The sequence below is a fragment of the Triticum aestivum genome, chromosome 2B, assembly GCF_018294505.1.
Source record: "Triticum aestivum cultivar Chinese Spring chromosome 2B, IWGSC CS RefSeq v2.1, whole genome shotgun sequence".
Taxonomy (NCBI): Eukaryota; Viridiplantae; Streptophyta; class Magnoliopsida; order Poales; family Poaceae; genus Triticum; species Triticum aestivum.
In genome coordinates, this window is record NC_057798.1 from 64,157,709 (window position 1) to 64,178,867 (window position 21,159).

Here is a 21,159-nt window from a genome sequence, read left to right on the forward strand (position 1 = left end):
GGGTGTCAAAAGTTTCGATCCACCTCTTGTCAAAAAGACAAATTTCCGCCGATTCCGCTGGAAGCGGGTCAAATTTGAACTACGGCTGCCTCATAGTTTGCTCTTTATTTTTCCCAAAAATCATTTCTAGGTACAGAAGTATCTATTTAATCAGAGAAATACCAAAAAAATCCAAGATTCAACCACTAGCTAGGAACGGTCATTCCCGTCGTTTTGACCGCATTTTGAAACGGGCATAAAAATTTCAAAAAAATCAAAAAATTAGAAAACCTTCGTATTGTGTCATTACATGTGACCAAGTTACCAGGAAAAATAATAAACTTGTAATACGGCAAATATTTTTAAAAAGTGTTCTCAGAAACGAGCTATCATGTGTGGAGATCAATGGCTTTCAAGCCAAATGATCAATCTTATGGCCACATTCATGGCATAGTTTATTCAAATGATCTCATATCGTGCACAAGCGTGCATATTGGAATGGAAAAAATGTTGCCTAAGGAAGTTTTCATTTTCTTTGGACGAAAAATTCATTTTCCATTTTTTTCAAGTGCCCAAAATGAGTTTTTTTGTGAAGGACCTAGCATATATTTGTTGCAAAATTGGACCAAATCATTTTTATAAAATACTAGGCCATATTTAATGCACAATTGAACAAATGGTTGGGTGTCAAAATATTTGCTCCACCTCTGGTGAAAAAGACAAATTCCCGCTAATTCAGCTGGAAGCGGGTCAAATTTGAACTACCGCTGCCTCATAGTTTGCTCTTTATTTTTTCCAAAAAATCATTTCTAGGTACATAAGTATCTATTTAATTAGAGAAACATCAAAAGTTTTACAAGATTCAACCACTAGCTAGGAACGGTCAAGCGTGTCGTTTTGACCGCATTTTGAAATGGGCATAAAAATTTAAAATAAAAATAAAAAATTGGAAAACCTTCGCATTGTGTCATTATATGTGACCAAGTTACCAGGAAAAATATTAAACTTGTAATACGGAAATTATTTTAAAAAAGTGTTCTCAGAAATGAGCTATCATGCGTGAAGATTCATGGCTTTCAAGCCAAATGATCAATCTTATGGCCACATTCATGGTATAGTTTGTTCAAATGATCTCATATTGTGCAAAAAGGTGCATCTTGGAATTCCAAACAATGTTGCCTAAGGGAGTTTTCATTTTCTTTGCACGGAAAATTCATTTTCCATTTTTTGAGTGCCCAAAATGAGTTTTTTTTGTGAAGGACCTACCAAATAATTATTGCAAAATTGGACCAAATAATTTTTCAAAAATACTAGGCCATATTTAATGCACAATTGACCAAATGGTTTGGTGTAAAAAGTTTTGATCCACCTCTGGTGAAAAAGACAAATTCCCGCCGATTCAGCTGGAAGCAGGTTAAATTTGAACTGCAGTTGCCTCATAGTTTGCTCTTTATTTTTTCCAAAAATAATTTCTAGGTACATAAGTATCTATTTAATCAGAGAAACATCAAAAGTTTTCCAAGATTCAACCACTAGCTAGGAACGGTCAAGCCTGCCGTTTTGACCGCATTTTGAAACAAGCATAAAAAATTCAAAAAAAATCAAAAAATTGGAAATCCTTCGCATTGTGTCATTATATGTGGCCAAGTTTCCAGGAAAAATAATAAACTTGTAATACGGAAATTATTTTTAAAAAGTCTTCTCAGAAATGAGCTATCATGCGTGAAGATTCATGGCTTTCAAGCCAAATGATCAATCTTATGGCCACATTCATGGCGTAGTTTGATAAAATGATCTCATATCGTGCACAAGGGTGCATCTTGGAATGGCAAACAATGTTGCCTAAGGAAGTTTTCATTTTCTTTGCACAGAAAATTCATTTTCCATTTTCCGAGTGCCTGAAATGAGTTTTTTTATGAAGGACCTACCATATATTTGTTGCAAAATTGTACCAAATCAATTTTATAAAATACTAGGCCATATTTAATGCACAATTGACAAAATGGTTGGGTGTCAAAAGTTTTGATCCACCTCTGGTGAAAAAGACAAATTCTCGCTGATTCAGGAGGAAGCGGATCAAATTTGAACTGCAGCTGCCTCATAGTTTGCTCTTTATTTTTTCCAAAAATCATTTCTAGGTAAATAAGTATCTATTTAATCAGAAATACATGGTTTGATGGTGAGACATCGAGGTTTGGATGGTGGCCAAGGGCCCCAACACTAGAGCGCGTAAGCTCGCATCCCCGCCGCGTGGTCACCGCGTGACCGTGGTGTTGCCATGTGTTCTGGGCAGCCTAGGCATGTCTAGTGGATTGGGCACTCCCCAGGTAGGTGCTAGGAAGAAAATCACAACATAAGATTCTCACGAGGAGACCGATCAATGCTCAAACATGAATAAACAACCAAGTGTTTGATTTGCGGTACGGGAAATGCACATGGCTAATGGGCGTGAGTTTTGGCTGAGGATGATCAGTTACTAAGAAGATCATCTTCACAAATTTTCACCTCAAAAGGAGGAGCGTAGGTGGTACTTGCTTTACAAAGTACCACACTGGACATAAATACAAATGTTGAAGCTGGGCTCAAAATAATGAATGGATTGAGCTGGCGTTTGGTGGAGGATGTTTATTTGGGCATAGGAAAGCATTGTAGAAAATGGATACCATTTGGACATGCCAAAGTGGTACTTCCTTCACAAAGTGCTACTTTGAACAGAATATTTTTGAATTATTTTTGAACTAGGCAAGGAATGTTTTTGACATATTTGATGAAGATATGATCCAAAACATTTATGAAATTTTTTGGAAAGTTTTGGAATAACAGAAATATAGGTTGCTTCACAACCTAGGGCAAAAACTGCCACATGGACATGACACATAGGCAAAACTGATGAGATGGCGCCTAGTCATCACAACCCACCACAATCTACAAGGCTATGGCCATCTATATTGGTCGGTAACAACTAGAAATAAGGCAGCAGACTAGCACTGTTTGCTTTGTGACCATTTCGTGTAAGGAAATTATGACCTTTCTGACCAAAATGGTCACAATGGTTTAGGGTTTGGAGCCCCCCGAACAGCTTTTGACCAATTGGTCTGAAATGGTCATAGATCTATGACCAATTCTTCCAGGGTCACTGACAGAAGGTCACTAGTTGACATATTTCTTGTAGTGTACAACGCAACATCAAGAAGACAGCTAACAAGTTCAAGGAGCCAAATGTTGGCATGGATGAGATGCCTCAAGCCAAGTTCATCACTCGAAGGAGGATCAACCCGTATGTGCAGCCTCGTGAGAATGTCGGAGGGAATGAGTTGTTCTAGACCAAGCAGCAAAATCTCATCTACATCGATGTGATCAAGTCCAAGCACAACATCTATGTTCCTATGCAATGGATTGATATGAATCATCTGAGGAAGGACCGGGCCTACTTTGGTGAGGCGTTGGATTTGGTGGAGCAGTTTGGCATTGAAGAGTTCATCACATTCCACATGGACTTTGACCTGGAGATATTGGCTCAGTTCTTTGCTTCCGTCCACTTCCACACGGATGAGGAGCGGACTATGACTTGCATGACCAATGGGAAGAGGATGTCTACTAAGTGGAAGGAATTCATGGAGATGTTGCACGTTCGTGATGAGGGGCTCAATGTGCCCGTTGGTGTCCGCCCTCACACCAACCCAGTGTCCGCCAACAAGAACAAGCTTCAATTGTTCCTTGTGGAGAAGAAGTTAGCCAATGGCACTCAGTCTTGGGTACTCAACCCTTTCCTTCACGTCATGCACCGGATCTTCGACAACACTCTCTTTCCGCATATTGGTGACAAGGATAAGGTGCATGCTTATCTTGTGGATATGATGCTTCTTTGTGAGGAGGCACGTCGTCAAGTTACACAACCACTGGACATCCCTCATACCATGTGGATTGAGCTCCGGTTTGCGGTTTACAATCGCAAAGTTCCCATCTATGGACCATACCTGCACCTCTTGATCTCGAAGACTTGGGAGAAGCTCTTTCCGACTAAAGACTTTTCTGCTCCAAATTGGGTTCGCCATGAGCCTATCAAGCTGTGTAAGAAGAACAAGTGGGCAAATACCACTACCCGGGCTGAGGCTGGGGCTGCTAGGATGAATGTTGATGAGGACGAGGTTGAGGAGGAGGAGGCTGAGGACAGTTCCGTGGGGTACGCTCCTCCCTCTATTGAGCCCTCTTGGGCTAAGAGGCTGAAGTTAAAGATGAAGGCTCTGTTCTACATGCAGGCCAAGGGGAAGTACAATACCCATGTTTCTCAGAAGGAGAGTCGCCATTGCGACAACAGGATCTTGAGGACGTTTGGCGAGATCGTGGAGAGCGGGTCAGAGAAGAACATCACTCCTGAGGCTGACTGGATGACGAAGCAGGGCTATCAGTGGACCGAGTCAGAGGAGGAGTCCATTCCCGCTGCCAAGACCGATGAGGAGATTGTTGGGTGATCTCCGCAGAGGAAGCTACCACCTATGTTGTAGGTGTCCTATCTATCTTTTTGGTGTCTCGATGCCCAAGGGGGAGAGAGTGTACGATTTGCGAGTCGTGTCTCTTTGTTTTCGTTTCGTTGGACCTTCGTTGGTGTTACTTTGGCTTGTTGGTTTGCGTTTGTGTTTGTGTGTGTCCCGGAGTCTATCATATGGTGTGAGACATATGCACTTAAGCTTATCTTTTTGTCTATTATGATTAGTAGTTTGTGAGCCTATGCTATCTTGTGCCCTTTGCTTTATGCTCATATTCATTACCTTGCCTCCATGCTTAGTGTCATTTATATTGTTGCAAGGAATGCCTTGTCTACAAAATATAGGGGAAGTGTTGATCCTAGTATGTGTGTCGTGCAGTCCAAAGCATATCTATAGAGTGCACACATCTAGGGGGAGCCTGTCTATATTTTATAGATGTTGGGTTTGCTTATGTTCATTTTATATGCTTATGTGCAAATCCCGTATTGTCATCAATCCACCAAAAAGGGGGAGATTGTAAGGGCATATTTCTCCCTATGTGGTTTTGGTGATTGATGACAATGCATTTGCGGACTAATCATGTGCATTGAGCATTTCAGATATCTCATGTCTAGGCACAAGATGATTCGGTGCCCCTCGGAGCCTAGTAAAGGTGGCGCTTCTCCACATTTATTTTCGGTGGATTTGAGTTGTAGGAAAGCCATACTATTAAGAGGGGGTCCGCTTCGGAAAGGTTAGGGTGGAATCAGCATGTACACGTCTGTTCCTTTGCACCACCGTTCCTTTGCTTCTTTGGAGCATCTACTGTTTATCCGTGTCTATTCAAAATGAAGGACTCCAAGTGCTATTGTGTTGTGGAGTGCGGTAGTACTGCTCAAGGGAGCAGTAGTACCGCAGTGGCCCATGGCAGTACCGGCCAGGGAAGCGGTAGTACCGCGCTATGCGGTAGTACCGCTCCTTAGGAGCGGCAGTACCATGGCCTCTAGCCCAGCACACTAACATGCGCGGAAGTAGGCGCGGAAGTAATTTTTTACATCCGTGCACTACGCGGTAGTACCGCTTCCTGCATGTGGTAGTACCGTGCCGAATTTTTGCACAGACCAAAACTCAGCAAAAGTAGCCATAGAGGTAATTTTATTAGTCCATGCCTTCCCAGCCTAGTCAAACCCTTCCTTGCGGTAGTACCGCAAGGGCGCGCGGTAGTACCGATCGGGCAGTTCTACCGCTCATTGCTTTAACTCAACAGGGCCTCATCTGGTCTCTGCCATGGGAGCGGTAGCACCGCACCGTCGAGCGGTAGTACCGCAAGTTGGTGCGGTAGTACGGGATGTCATGGGCTTAGTTAGTGGGTAACAGTTGGATCTTTCCTCTCACTATATAAGGGGGGTCTTCTTCCCCAAGTTGACTACCTCTTCTCCCCCAAGCTCCAATGTTGCTCTAAGCTCCATTTTCGCTCGATCTCTCTCCCTAGCCAATCAAACTTGTTGATTCTCTAGGGATTGGCTGAGAAGGCCTCGATCTACACTTCCACCAAGAGAAATTTGATTCCCCCCACTAATCCCAAGCGGATCTTGCTACTCTTGGGTGTTTGAGCACCCTAGACGGTTGAGGTCACCTCGGAGCCATATTCCATTGTGGTGAAGCTCCGTGGTTTCGTTGGGAGCCTACAATTCAGTTGTGGAGAGAGCCCGAACCTTGTTTGTAAAGGTTCGGTCACCGCCTTCAAGGGCACCAATAGTGGAATCACATCATCTTGCATTGTGTGAGGGCCTGAGGAGAATACGGTGGTCCTAGTGGTTTCTTGGGGAGCATTGTGCCTCCACACCCCTCCAATGAAAACGTACTTCCCCTCAAAGGGAAGGAACTTCGGTAACACATCCTCGACTCCATCGGCTCCGCTATTGGTTACTTCTTACCTTTACTTGTCCAAGCTTATATTGTGTTGGTTCCCTAGCTTGCTTGTGTTGTTGTTGTCATTGCATCATATATACCTAGTTGCACATCTAGACAGCCTACTTTGATGCTAAGTTTAATTTGGTCAAGAAAAGCTAAAAATTGTTACTTGCCTATTCACCATTCCCCTCTAGTAAACCATATTGATCCTCTCAATTACGGTTGAGAAAGTCTCATTATAGTCAACCCCTTGAACTTGTCAAAAACCTTTCGCGACAATTCAAGCTTTGTAGGCAGTAACATTACCATCAGTGTCGGCCTTCTTCTTGAAGATCCATTTATTCTCTACGGCTTGCCGATCATCGGGAAAGTCCATCAAAGTCCACACTTTGTTCTCATACATGGATCCTATCTCAGATTTCATGGCCTCAAGCAATTTATCAGAATCTGGGCTCATCATAGCTTCTTCATAGTTCGTAGGTTCGCCATGGTCTAGTAACATGACTTCCAGAACAGGATTGCCGTACCACTCTGGTGTGGATCATGCTCTAGTTGACCTATGAGGTTCAATAGTAACTTGATCTGAAGTTTCATGATCATCATCATTAGCTTCCTCTCTAGTTGGTGTAGGCATCACGGGAACGTTTTTCTATGATGAGCTACTTTCCAATTCGAGAGAAGGTACAATTACCTCATCAAGTTCTACTTTCCTCCCACTCACTTCTTTAGAGAGAAACTCTTTCTCTAGAAAGGACCCATTCTCAACAACAAAGATCTGTGATGGAAGGTGTACCGAATTGTTTCCTTAGGGTATCCTATGAAGATGCACTTCTCTGATTTGGGTTATAGCTTATCAGGCTGAAGCCTTTTGACATAAGTGTCGCAACCCCAAATATTAAGAAACAACAGCTTAGGTTTCTTGCTAAACTACAGTTCATACGGTGTCATCTGAATGGATTTAGGTGGTACCCTATTTAACATGAATGCGGATGTCTCTAATGCATCACCCCAAAATGATAGTGGTAAATGAGTAAGAGACATCATATATCACACCATATCTAATAAAGTGCGCTTACGACGTTAGGACACACCATTACGCTGTGGTGTTCCAGGTGGCGTGAGTTGTGAAACAATTCCACATTGTTTTAAATGAAGGCCAAACTCGTAACTCAAATATTCGCCTCCACGATCAGATCGCAGAAACTTTATTTTCTTGTTATGATTATTCTCCACTTCACTCTGAAATTCTTTGAACTTTTCAGATGTTTCAGACTTGTGTTTCATTAAGTAGATATACCTATATCTTCTCAAATCATATGTGAAAGTCAAAAAATAACGATACCTGCCGCATGCCTCAACACTCATTGGACCGCATACATCTGTATGTATTACTTCCAATAAGTCATTGGCTCGCTTCACTGTTCTGGAGAACGGAGTTTTAGTCATCTTGCCCATGAGGCATGGTTCGCAAGTATCAAATGATTCATAACCAAGTAATTCCAAAAGCCCATCCGTATGGAGTTTCCTTCATGCGCTTTACACCAATATGACCTAAATGGCAGTGCCACAAGTATGTTGCACTATCATTATCAACTTTGCATCTTTTGGCATCAATATTATGAATATGTGTAGCACTACGATCGAGATTCGATAATCCATTTTGGGTGTATGACCATAGAAGGTTTTATTCATGTAAACAGGACAACAATTATTCTCTAACTTAAATGAATAACCATATTGCAATAAACATGATCCAATCATATTCATGCTCAACACAAACACCAAATAACATTTATTTAGTTTCAACACTAATCCCGAAGGTAGAGCGAGTGTGCAACGGTGAACATATCAACCTTGGAATCACTTCGAACACACATCGTCACCTCGCCCTTAACTAGTCTCTGTTCATTCTGCAACTTCTGTTTCGAGTTACTAATCTTAGCAACTAAACTGGTATCAAATACCCAGGGGTTACTACGAACATTAGTAAGGTACACATTAATAACATGTATATCAAATATACCTCTGTTCACTTTGCCATCCTTCTTATCCACCAAGTATTTGGGGTAGTTCCGCTTCTAGTGACCATTCCTTTGCATTAGAAGCACCCAGTTTCAGGCTTAGGTCCAGCTTTGTGCTTCTTCATGGGAGTGGCAACTTGCTTGCCATTCTTCTTGAAGTTCCCTTTCTTTCCCTTGCTATTTTTATTGAAACTAGTGGTCTTGTTAATCATCAACACTTGATGCTCTTTCTTGATTTCTACCTTCGCCGATTTTAGCATCGCGAAGAGATCGGGAATCATTTTCGTCACCACTTGCATATTATAGTTCATCATAAAGTTCTAGTAGCTTGGTGATAGTGACTAGAGAATTTTGTCAATCACTATCTTATCTGGAAGATTAACTCCCACTTGATTCAAGAGATTGTAGTACCCAGACATTCTGAGCACATGCTCACTAGTTGAGCTATTCTCCTCCATCTTGTAGGCAAAGTACTTGTCAAAGGTCTCATACCTCTTGACATGGGCATGAGTCTGAAATACCAATTTCAGCTCTTGGAACATCTCATATGCTCCATGGCGTTCAAAACATTTTTGAAGTCCCGGTTCTAAGCCATAAAGCATGGTGCACTAAACTATCAAGTAGTCATCATATCGAGCTTGCCAAACATTCATAATGTTTGCATCTGCTCCTGCAATAAGTCTGTTACCTAGCGGTGCATTAAGGACATAGTTCTTCTGTGCAGCAATGAGGATAATCCGCAGATCATGGACCCAGTCTGCATCATTGCTACTATCATCTTTCAACTTATTTTCTCTAGGAACATCTCAAAAAACATAGGGGAGCTACAACGCGAGCTATTGATCTACAACATAATTTGCAAATACTATCAGGACTAAGTTCATGATAAATTAAAGTTCAATTAATCAAATTACTTAAGAACACCCACTTAAACTGACATCCCTCAAGTCATCTAAGTGTAATGTGATCCAAATCAACTAACCCATGTCCAATCATCACGCGAGATGGGGTAGTCATCAATGGTGAACATCTCTATGTTCATCATATCTACTATATGATTCCCGTTCGACCTTTCGGTCTCTAGTGTTCCGAGGCCATGTCTATACATGCTAGGCTCATCAACTTTAACCCGAGTATTCTGCATGTGCAAAACTGTCTTGCACCCGTTGTATGTGAACGTAGAGTCTATCACACCCGATCATCACGTGGTGTCTCAACACGATGAACTGTCGCAACGGTGCATACTCAAGGAGAACACTTATACCTTGAAATTTAGTTAAGGGATCGTCTTATAAAGCTACCGCCGTACTAAGCAAAATAAGATGCATAAAACATAAACATCACATGCAATCAAAAATATGTGACATGATATGGCCATCATCATCTTGTGCTTTTGATCTCCATCTCCAAAGCATCATCATGATATCCATCGTCATCGGCTCAACACCTTGATCTCCATTGTTGCTTCATAGTTGTCTCGCCAACTATTGCTTCTACAACCATCGCTAACGCATAGTGATAAAGTAAAGCAATTACATGGCATTTGCATTTCATACAATAAAGAGACAACCATAAGGCTCATGTCGGTTGCCGACAACTTTTACAAAACATGATCATCTCATACAATAACGTATATCAGATCATGTCTTGACCATATCACATCACAACATGCCCTGCAAAAACAAGTTAGACGTCCTCTACTTTGTTGTTGCAAGTTTTACGTGGCTGCTATGGGCTTCTAGCAAGAACCGTTCTTACCTACGGGACAAAAACCACAACGGTGATTTATCAAGTTTGCTGATTTAAGCTTCAACAAGGACCGACCGCAGTCAAATTCAATTCAACTAAAGTAGGAGAAACAGACACCTGCCACCCACCTTTATGCAAAACTAGTTGCATGTATGTCGGTGGAACCGATCTCATGAACGTGGTCATGTAAGGTTGGTCCGGGCTGTTTCATCCAACAATACCGCCGAATCAGAATAAGCCATTGGTGGTAAGCAGTATGACAATCACCGCCCACAACTCTTTGTGTTCTACTCGTGCATATCATCTACGCATAGACATGGCTTTGATACCACTATTGGGAAACATAGCATGCAATTTCAAAAATTTCCTACACCCACACAAGATCTATCTAGGAGATGCATAACAACGAGAGGGGAGAGTGTGTCTACGTACCCTCATAGACCGTAAGCGGAAGCGTTTCACAACGCAGTTGATGTAGTCGAACTTTCTTCGTGCTCCAACCGATCTAGTACCGAATGCACGGCACCTCCACGTTCTGCACACGTTCAGCTCAGTGACCTCCTCGCCTTCTTGATCCAGCAAGATGGGCGAAGTAGTAGATGAGTTCCGGCAGCACGACCGCCTGGTGATGGTGATGGTCATGTGATCTCCCCAGGGCTTCGCCTAAGTACTATGAAGATATGATAGAGGGAGTAAACGGTGGACGGGGCGCCGCACACGGCTAAGACAATGTTGTGTCCTTGTGTGGTGCCCCCTCTCCACATATATATAGGTGGGAGGGGAGGAGGCAGCCCCTAGAGCGCCCCAAGAGACATGGAGGCAGCCCTAGGGCTGCTGCCTTGCCCTGCGCCCCCTTTCCTTATATGAAGAAGGGGGAAGGAAAGAGAGGGGGGAGAGGGAAGGAAGGGTGAGTCCTACTCCATACTTTTCTTTCCTTCCCCTCTTTCATTCTCCTCCTCATAGGCCGGCCACTATAGGGAGGCGCACCAACCCCTTTTGGGCTGGTGTGTTCCCTCTCTTGGCCCATAAAGCTCATATCTTTGCCGGGGGTGCCCGAAACTCCTTTCTGGTGACCCGATAAGTACCTGGTACCCTCCGGAACACTTCCGGTGTCCGAATACCATCATCCTATATATCAATCTTTACCTCTCAACCACTTCAAGACTCCTCGCCATGTCCATGATCTCGTCCGGGACTCCGACCAACATTTGGTGACCAAATCACATAACTCATATAATACTATATCGTCATCGAACGTTAAGCGTGCAGACCCTACGGGTTCGAGGATTATGTAGACATGACTGGGACACCTCTCTAGTTAATAACCAATAGCGGAACCTAGATGCTCATATTGGAACCTACATATTCTACGAAAATCTTTATCGGTTGAACCGTTATGAGAACATACATAATTCCCTTTGTCCATTTGTACGTTACTTGCCCGAGATACAATCGTCGGTATCTTCATACCTAGTTCAATCTCATTACTGACAAGTCTCTTTACTCATTCCGTAATAAATCACCTCGTGACTAACTCCTTAGTCGTTTGCTTGCAAGCTTGTGATGTGTATTATCGAGAGGGCCCAGAGATACCTCTCCGATACTCGGAGTGACAAATCCTAATCTCGATCTATGCCAACTCAACAAACAGCTTCGGAGATACCTGTAGAGCATCTCTATAATCACCCAGTTACGTTATGACGTTTGACAGCACACAAGGCATTCCTCCGGTATCCGGGAGTTGCATAATCACATAGTCGAAGGAATATGTATTTGACATGAAGAAAGCAATAGATATAAAACTGAATGATCATTATGCTAAGTTAGCGGATTGGTCTTGTCCATCACATCATTCTCCTAATGATGTGATCCAGTTCATCAAATGACAACACATGTCTATGGTTAGGAAACTTAACCATCTTTGATTAACGAGCTAGTCTAGTAGAGGCTCACTAGGGACACGGTGTTTTGTCTATGTATCCACACATGTATCAAGTTTCTGGTTAATACAATTCTAGCATGAATAATAAACATTTATCATGAAATAAGGAAATATAAAATAACAACTTTATTTTTGCCTCTAGGGCATATTTCCTTCATGGGTTCCATGAAGCCTTAAAAAAAGAAAATGAAAATTTTAAAGTTACAAAAAGTTAAGAAAGTTACTAGTACATACTTTAGCTATAGCTCTCACGGAAGCAAACCCGTGCCTCTTATAAGAAGTAAGGATGCATCCTACATGTGTACTCCCTCTGTTTCAAGGAAAAAAGCTTCCCCCCATCCGATTGATTACAGTCTGTGCATCAACCGCTTGGGCGGCTTGACACGTGTCCCCTTGAGCCACACATCCTTGACGCTGAACCTTATCCCCTCATGCCTTCATCTCCAGGAATTTTCTCTCAACAACAAGCGCCACCAACCTTGCTTCCGCACTCTCTCGTGCTGCCGGAGGACGCCACCGCCAACCCCTTTCTCCTTTCCTCCTCTCTCCTTAAAACTCTCTCTCTCTCTCTCTCTCTCTCTCTCTCTCTCTCTCTCTCTCTCTCTCTCTCTCTCTCTCTCTCTCTCCCTCCCCAGCTGAGCTCCCATGGCGCTTCACCGCCAACCCCTTTCTCCTTTCCACCTCTCTCCTTACCCCTTCCTCTCTCTCAACAAACGAGTTCCCATGGAGCTCTCTTCTTGGGTGCTTTTCTGCAACAAGATCTATGTTGCAAAATATTTTTGCAACGAGAGCTATGTTGCGAAAATTTTGTAAAAAGAGTTATGCAAGGTTGCAAATTTTTTTGTAAAAAGATTCTGCAACAAGGGCTTGGTTGCAAAAAAAATTCTACAACAAGAACTCTCTGCAACTAGACAAATGTTACAAAAAAATACGCAACAAGACTTGTGTTGCAATGATGGAGCCGCCGCTCATCCGCTCGATGTGCTAGATCTGATGGCTCGCGACCCGGCGGATATTTTAGAAAGATCAGTCAGCAGACGCGTAGCACAACCCCCTTTTCAAATACTTAAGTTAAGAAAGCTACAAGTCCGATTTAGAGGTCAGAATGTTAAGATGCCCTTGTACAATGCAAGATGCTTAGGAGAGATGCTTGAAGAAATAAATCAGCCTTTCCTTAAGCACCGGTGCTTATTTGTACAAGATGGACGCTTAATTAGGCGTTTTTCCTCTGGAAATAGGCACAGGAGTTTCAGAAAAATCTGGTTTGTTTTTCTAAGCACCTCCCTAAGCACTTAGCATTGTACTTCCAACCAATAGCGCACGAGTGGCCGAACAACAACCTTGATGCATGTCGCTCATGTTGTGTTAGGCCAACTCCAGTGCACGACCCCAAATGAATGTCCGTTTTGCACGGATTCTGTCCATTTGGATAGGGCAACGGGGTCCTGTCCAGGCCTTTCCTGGGATGCGGTGGCCGTGCGCCCAACACGCGGACGCATCTTTTGACCGCATCCTGTCCTCCACGGCCAATATGCCCATATATTCATATTCATCAATGTTTAAAACAAGTTTGCACGTCCAAATATTAATTGTCTCAAATAAAAATAGTTTTATAACCCAATCGAAATCGTCTTGAATAAAATAGTTTTACAACCAAATCAAAATTGTCTTGAATAAACATAATGAACCAATGCAGCCACCACAAGATCTCCGTCATCCGAGGACTAATCATCCAATGAACAAATGAAGTGCTTGAAGAAAAATTCATCTCCACTGTCCATACCTTTGTGGGCAAAGTGTCAAACACCTTGCGGTCGTGGTGGCAAAGAGGCCGCGAAGACCACCTCGATGCAGCAGGGGCGTTTGGCGGCCGGCTACAGGTCGCTCTAGAGCACCCGACGAAAGCTACCGTGGTCGGTAGGCGTCGCCAGCGGTCATATCCCCTCTGGCACCGGATACGATGGGGACGACCAAAACTCCTCCAAGCGACGGCCAAAACTCCTACGAAAGTGCGGGCATGGTGGCGGCCATGACGAGACGTTGTTTGGTATGAACGGTCAGGGAGTGAGCAGTGAGGAGGCGGCCGGAAAATAGTGACAGCACTGGCGGCGGGGTGGGGCGAGGAGGGCGGGTGGAGGCGTTGGAGGTGAATGAAGCGCTAGTGTCCCCGACAGGCGGGCCATAGGAGGACAAGGGCGTGCGTCCCGCCCGTCCGCGCGATGTCCTTTTCACCCCAAACGCGGCAATTGTTTGGGCTGGGAATGGGTCGAACACAAACAAAAACCAGACATTTGTTCGTTTATGGCCGCATGTTGGGCCGCACTATTCGTCCGTTCAACTCCAAACAGACTAGAATGGACATGATAGGGTCGCGCGCCGAAGTTAGCCTTAGAAAAATGCAGAAAATCTGGAGAGAAATCAAGAGGAGCTGACTTCCACACGCGGCCGCTCACACCCCGCCAGCATATATATAGCTAGTAGGTTCCTCCTCCATTCAATCGAGGGAAATAGGAGAGAGATAGTAATGGCAGAGAAGCAGACGGGGAAGGTCAACTGGTTCGCCGTAAGCAAGGGCATAGGCTTCATCACCCCCGACGGTGGCGGCAAGCAGATCGTCGTCCACATAAGCGCCGTCGAGGCCGCCGGGCTTGATAGATAGGCTTGAAGCCGGGCAGGGCGTCGCCTTCACCGTCAGAAAGTCCGTCGGGGGGATGTTGTTCGCCTTCGAAATTGCTCTCCTCGGGTGAGGGCTCTTACGTACGTCTGACAGCACAGCTGGCAGAGATATTTGCTCTTCCAGTGGGACCACTGTTTATGCACATGTTTTTACAGTACTGTATGTAAGTGTCAATTGAAATGTTATGATTCAGTATAAGTACTCTACTTGTTGGTTTTTCTCTGCTTCTTGCTTAAGTTTGGTTGTGTCGTCGTGTGGTCCTCATACTAGCACGATGCTGTGTTGGAAACATCTAATAATTGCTGTAAACGTGGCTCCGTCTTTCTCCTCTACTCCACTTTCGCTGGTACTCCCTCCGTTCAAAAATACTTGTCATCAAAATGGATAAAAGAGAATGTACCTAGACGTGTTTTAGTTCTAGATACATTTCTTTTTATCCATTTTGATGACAAGTATTTCCGGACAGAGAGAGTAGTTATTGCAGGCATAATGTGATCTAAAGTTTTTTGAGTCGTCCCTGCAAGAATCATCATCATTGTCACTGTCATTATATTTTCCTAAAAAAAACGCATAACATTCTGTTGTCGGCTCGTCCTTCGTCCAACTTTCACATATGTTTTTCCCACCCTCTCCCCAATTGGATTGTTGGTCTCGTATCTTTGTTTATTTTTTTGGCATTCCCCAGAAAACCGCATCAATTGTCTCACGTTTTATTGTCTTATAAAATATAAGCATATTTTCCTTAGTAGTCCAATAAATGCTTACGAGATACTCACTCCCTTCGGTCCTGAGCATATTTTCCTTAGCTGATGATAACTCCACGCCGCTGAAGTAAGAACAAATTTATTCATTCGAGTTCCATTAAACAGTGCACAGTTTAAGCTGCACGGAAACTGTATTGTATATATGATAACATTTCTCAAAATGTCGCCCCAGACAATTCGACTACCTTTTCTACGTAGATTTCGAGGCTTCAATGGCTGATCCAAATGCACAAAACGCACCATCCACCCTTAAAGCAAGAGTGCAGGCAGATGGCGGAACTCGGTCGGTCCCAGAAAAAGCTTCGTCTTGGGCTTATCAGCGATGGCATACATTGCGCCTGGAGATTCACCAAAAATAGCGGCGAGCACCGGAAGAGCGCCACATAGAACCTCCAAGCAGTGTCTCAAAAATATGATGCCCCCAACAGAGGAATGGCGTCGAAGACGCCACCATCGCGCCGATCCAACCCCGGACCTAGGCTTTCGCCCGGAGACACTACCAACCAGGCCCGAGGAAGATGCCGACACACCTCAGTGGCGCCTCCAAGGAGGAAAATGACACCCTCAGGCGCCATCGACACCGACTCTTGTTGTGCAGGACTTTCGTCTGTATCGTCGCACACCACCGCTCATGCCCTCCGGAGCTCGTCCATGTTGTCTCACACCGCCACCGCCGCAACACCTTATTGTTGAAGCCGTGAAGGCATGGTCCACCTATTGGGGAACACGGTAATTTCAAAAAAATTCCTACGATCACGCAAGACCTATCTCTAGGTGATGCATAGCAACGAGAGGGGAGAGTGTTGTCTACGCATCCTCGTAGACCGAAAGCGGAAGCGTTATGACAACACGGTTGATGTAGTCGAACATCTTCACGGTCCGACCGATCCTAGCACCAAAGGTACAGCACCTCCGCGATCTGCACACGTTCAGCTCGGTGACGTCCCACGAACACTAGATCCAGCTGAGGTCGAGGGAGAGTTTCGTCAGCACGACGGCGTGGTGCCGGTGATGATGAAGTTATCGGCGCAGGGCTACGCCTAAACACTACGACGATATGACCGAGGTGTGTAACTGTGGAGGGGGGCACCGCACACGGCTAAAACAATCGTCAACTTGTGTGTCTTAGGGTGCCCCCTGCCCCGTATATAAAGGAGCAAGGGGGAGGCCGGCCTGCCCTCCTAGGGCGCGCCCCAATAGGGGAATCCTACTATGACTCCAAGTCCTAATAGGTTTCCACCTAAAGGGAGAGAGGGGGGAGGAAGGAGAGGGAGAGGTGGAAGGAAAGGGGGGCGCTGCCCCACCCCCTTCCTTGTCCTATTCGGACTCAAGGGGAGGGGGTGCATGGCCTGCCCTGGCCGGCCCCTCTCTCTCTCCACTAGGTCCCATCGAGGCCCATTAGTTCCCCCGGGGGTTCCGGTAAACCTCCGGCACTCCAGTTTTATCCGAAACTTCTCCGGAACACTTCGGTGTTCGAATATAGTCGTCCAATATATCAATCATTATGTCTCGACCATTTCGATACTCCTCATCATGTCCGTGATCACATCCTGGACTCCGAACAATCTTCGGTACATCATATCACATAAACTCATAATACCAATCGTCATCGAACGTTAAGCGTGCGGACCCTATGGGATCGAGAACTATGTAGACATGACCAAGACACGTCTCCGGTCAATAACAATAGCGGAACCTGGATGCTCATACACTAGTGCAGAACCGGGCAATAGCACCGGTTCGTAAGGCCCTTTAGTGCCGGTTACATAACCGGCACTAAAGTGTGGGCACTAAAGCCCCCCCCCCCTTTAGTACCGGTTCAGCATGAACCGGTGCTAAAGGGCAACCACGTGGCACGAGCCAGCTCCGGGGGCCTGGAGCCCTTTAGTACCAGTTGGTAAGACCAACCGGTACTATAAGGTTTGGGGTTTTTTTAGTTTTCTGATTTCTTTTTCATTTAATTTTGTGTTTCCATTTTAATTCTTTTTCGTTTGCTGGTATTTTACGATACTACACATTGTACACGTTATGCATATATATATATATATATATATATATATATATATATATAAATAGAATTTTTAGTAGAACCAATCATCGAGTTCAACATGATTGTCATGATATAAGCGTTCATATATAACACCACAAAAGCAAATCACTTAAGTTCAGAACGAAGAACACGGACATGAAGGGACAAGTACTAATTAAGAGCAGCATGAAGAACTAGCTAAATCACTCCTGCTAGCTACTCTCTCTCTGGTAAAATAGCATAGAACATGTATAGCTCTCCTGATTGATCATACTGGAGCATGCCGATGAACCTGTCTCCTAAACGTGGGTTGCGCTTCTCATTGCTGCCCCCTAGTACTTCTCTGCGATCATTAACAATTTTCCTCCAATCTTTCACTATTAAGCATTCATTGCTTCTAGAAATCTTGAATGCATTCATGTGCAATGCAGGATCTCTTGGCCGTAAGCTAACAATTGAGATCTGACCTTTAGTCTCGATCCCCTGAGGCACAACTGTCATCGGGAGTCCCTGTTGAAGAACATCGTATAGTACTTAATTAATATACTTAGCAATGAAAGTTTAGCAAAAAAAATATGTATCCAAAATATGCACTGAGGACAAATAGTAAATATCTTACCATCATTCCTAAATAGATGTGACCGTAGTTCAATACCATCACTATTGGTCGCACGTTTTGAGTACTAACATTTTTAAGTGCAGGAAGAAAATTTGTCTTGACAGTATGAAGATCCTCAAGCCATGAAACATAATGACTTATTTCCTCGCAGTTTAGTTCAGCTCCGGGACAGTAGTAGGTCCTGTCTACCAAGCACCGGACATGTTTGGTTGAATGGAGATAAGTTGTCAATAGAAATTAGTTGTCATATATTTTTGAATAAGCAATATCAAAGACAAAAATATGATGAGAAGAACTCACATAATGGTAGAACTGGAGGCATCTGCACATCGACCCATATGTCTCTATTACCTTCAATATCATCTTCCGGACGAATATCAAAGGTGATAACCATACCAGGCTCAAATGCATAAGCATTGCATAATGCTTGCCAAGTTTTGCATTCAAAATATGTGTATGTGTGTGTATTGTATACTATGACGTTGAAAGTATAACCATCATGCTCAGTTTTCAGGTAAGTTCTCTTTACCTCCATAGTTTCCATATCTTTGAAACCTATCTTATCCAAGACAAAAATTCTTGCATGGCATGGGATGCGCTAGTAGAATAGTGAAAATTAAAAATTATAAGTCAGGCAAATGAAGCATATATAAGTCATGCTTAATTACGAAAACAGACTTTGTCGTTGTGACTTACTGTATCGAATTCGAAAGTCTCATCCAGCTTGATGCTAAAATGCCTACCATCAACAAGGAAATTTCTATCGCACTGGCCGCGCTGGTCTTCACAGTAATCGCACATAATGAAATTTTTTCCGTCGTCAGACGATATTTCCTATGTTCATATTAGGCGAAACATTAATCACTTACTAATTCAATTAATTCAACTACTTCTAGTAATTCAACTAAGCATTTACTAAAATAAACTAGTTATATTAATTCAAACTAAGCATATACTAAAATAAAGTAGTTCTATATATTAATTCAACTAGTTCAACTAAACATTTACTAAAAATAAACTAGTTCTCTATATATATTAATTCAACTAGTTCAACTAAACATTTACTAAAAATAAACTAGTTATATTAATTCAACTAGTTCAAACTAAGCATATACTAAAATAAAGTAGTTCTATATATTAATTCAACTAGTTCAACTAAACATTTACTAAAAATAAACTAGTTATATGAATTCAACTAGTTCAAACTAAGCATATACTAAAATAAAGTAGTTCTATATATTAATTCAACTAGTTGAACTAAGCATTTACTTACTAAAAATAAACTAGTTCTATATATTAATTCAACAAGTTCAACTAAGCATTTACTAAAAATAAACTAGTTCTATATATTAATTCAACTAGTTCAACTAAACATTTACTAAAAATAAACTAGTTCTCTATATATATTAATTCAACTAGTTCAACTAAACATTTACTAAAAATAAACTAGTTATATTAATTCAACTAGTTCAAACTAAGCATATACTAAAATAAAGTAGTTCTATATATTAATTAAACTAGTTCAACTAAACATTTACTAAAAATAAACTAGTTATATTAATTCAACTAGTTCAAACTAAGCATATACTAAAATAAAGTAGTTCTATATATTAATTCAACTAGTTGAACTAAGCATTTACTTACTAAAAATAAACTAGTTCTATATATTAATTCAACAAGTTCAACTAAGCATTTACTAAAAATAAACTAGTTCTATATATTAATTCAACTAGTTCAACTAAATATTTACTAAAAATAAACTAGTTCTATATATTAATTCAACTAGTTCAACTAAGCATTATATTTACTAAAAATAAACTAGTTATTATATTAATTTAACTAGTTGAACTAAACATTAACATATTTCTAATTCATCGATGATAATATTTTTAACATTCTAAAAATAAACAAGATAGTTCTAATTCATCTAAACATTAGAAATTAAACAGAAAATAAGTAAAAAAGTGTGTGTGTGTGTGTGTACATGTGTAGTGTACGTGTAGTGTGTGTGTGTTTGTGTGTGTCTGTGTGTATGTGTGTGTGTAGTGTGTGTGTGTGTGTGTACATGTGTGTGTGTGTGTATGTATGTGTGTGTGTAGTGTGCGTGTGTGTGCATGTATGGAGAGCGGGTCGGGCGCGTACGGGCGGGCGGCGACGACGGGCGGCAGGGGTCGATGACGGCGACGAGACGGGCGGCGGCAGCCAGGGACGGCGACGAGACGTGCCGGCGGCGGCCGGGGACGGCGAGACGAGACGGGCGCGGCGACGACGATGGGCGGCGGGGGCGGCGACGACGACGGGCGGCGGGGGCACGCGGCGACGACGACGACGGGCGGCGGGGGCGGCGAGGGCGACAGCACGGCGGCGCGGCGGCGTCGACGTCGTCGAAATCGAGACTCACGCGCGCGAGAAAAGTGGAACGAACTGGCGACGATAACTGAATTTTCGTAAGTGCCATATATATAGGATGGGCCTTTAGTACCGGTTGGTGGCTCCAACCGGTACTAAAGGCCAATTTTAGCCAGCCCAAGCGGCGGGAAACGAGTGCCATTAGTACCGGTTGGTGGCTCCAACCGGTACTAAAGGGCAACCTTTTAGTACCGGTTGGAGCCACCAACCGGTACTAATGGACCTGCGCTGCCACCCGCAGTGCGCTACTTTTAGTCCCACCTCGCCGAGCGAAGGGCAGCCGCACTGGTTTATAAACCCAGCCGCGGCTGCCCATTCGAACTCCTCTATATAACAGGCTTCTGGGCCTAACTAGGGCGCACTGCCCTGTGAGCCTGCTGGCCCTTCTGGGCCTGTATTTGCACATCCTAGGTCTAGCAGGCCCACAGGGCAGCGCCCCAACATTTTTTCTTTTCTGCATTATTTATTTTCTTCTATTTATTTTTGAGTAATTTTTTATATAGTTATTTCTTTTCTGCTTTATTTTTTTCTTATATTTATTTCTGAAAAGGTTTTTTTGCTGTATTTAGTTTCTTTGTGAATAGTTTTGC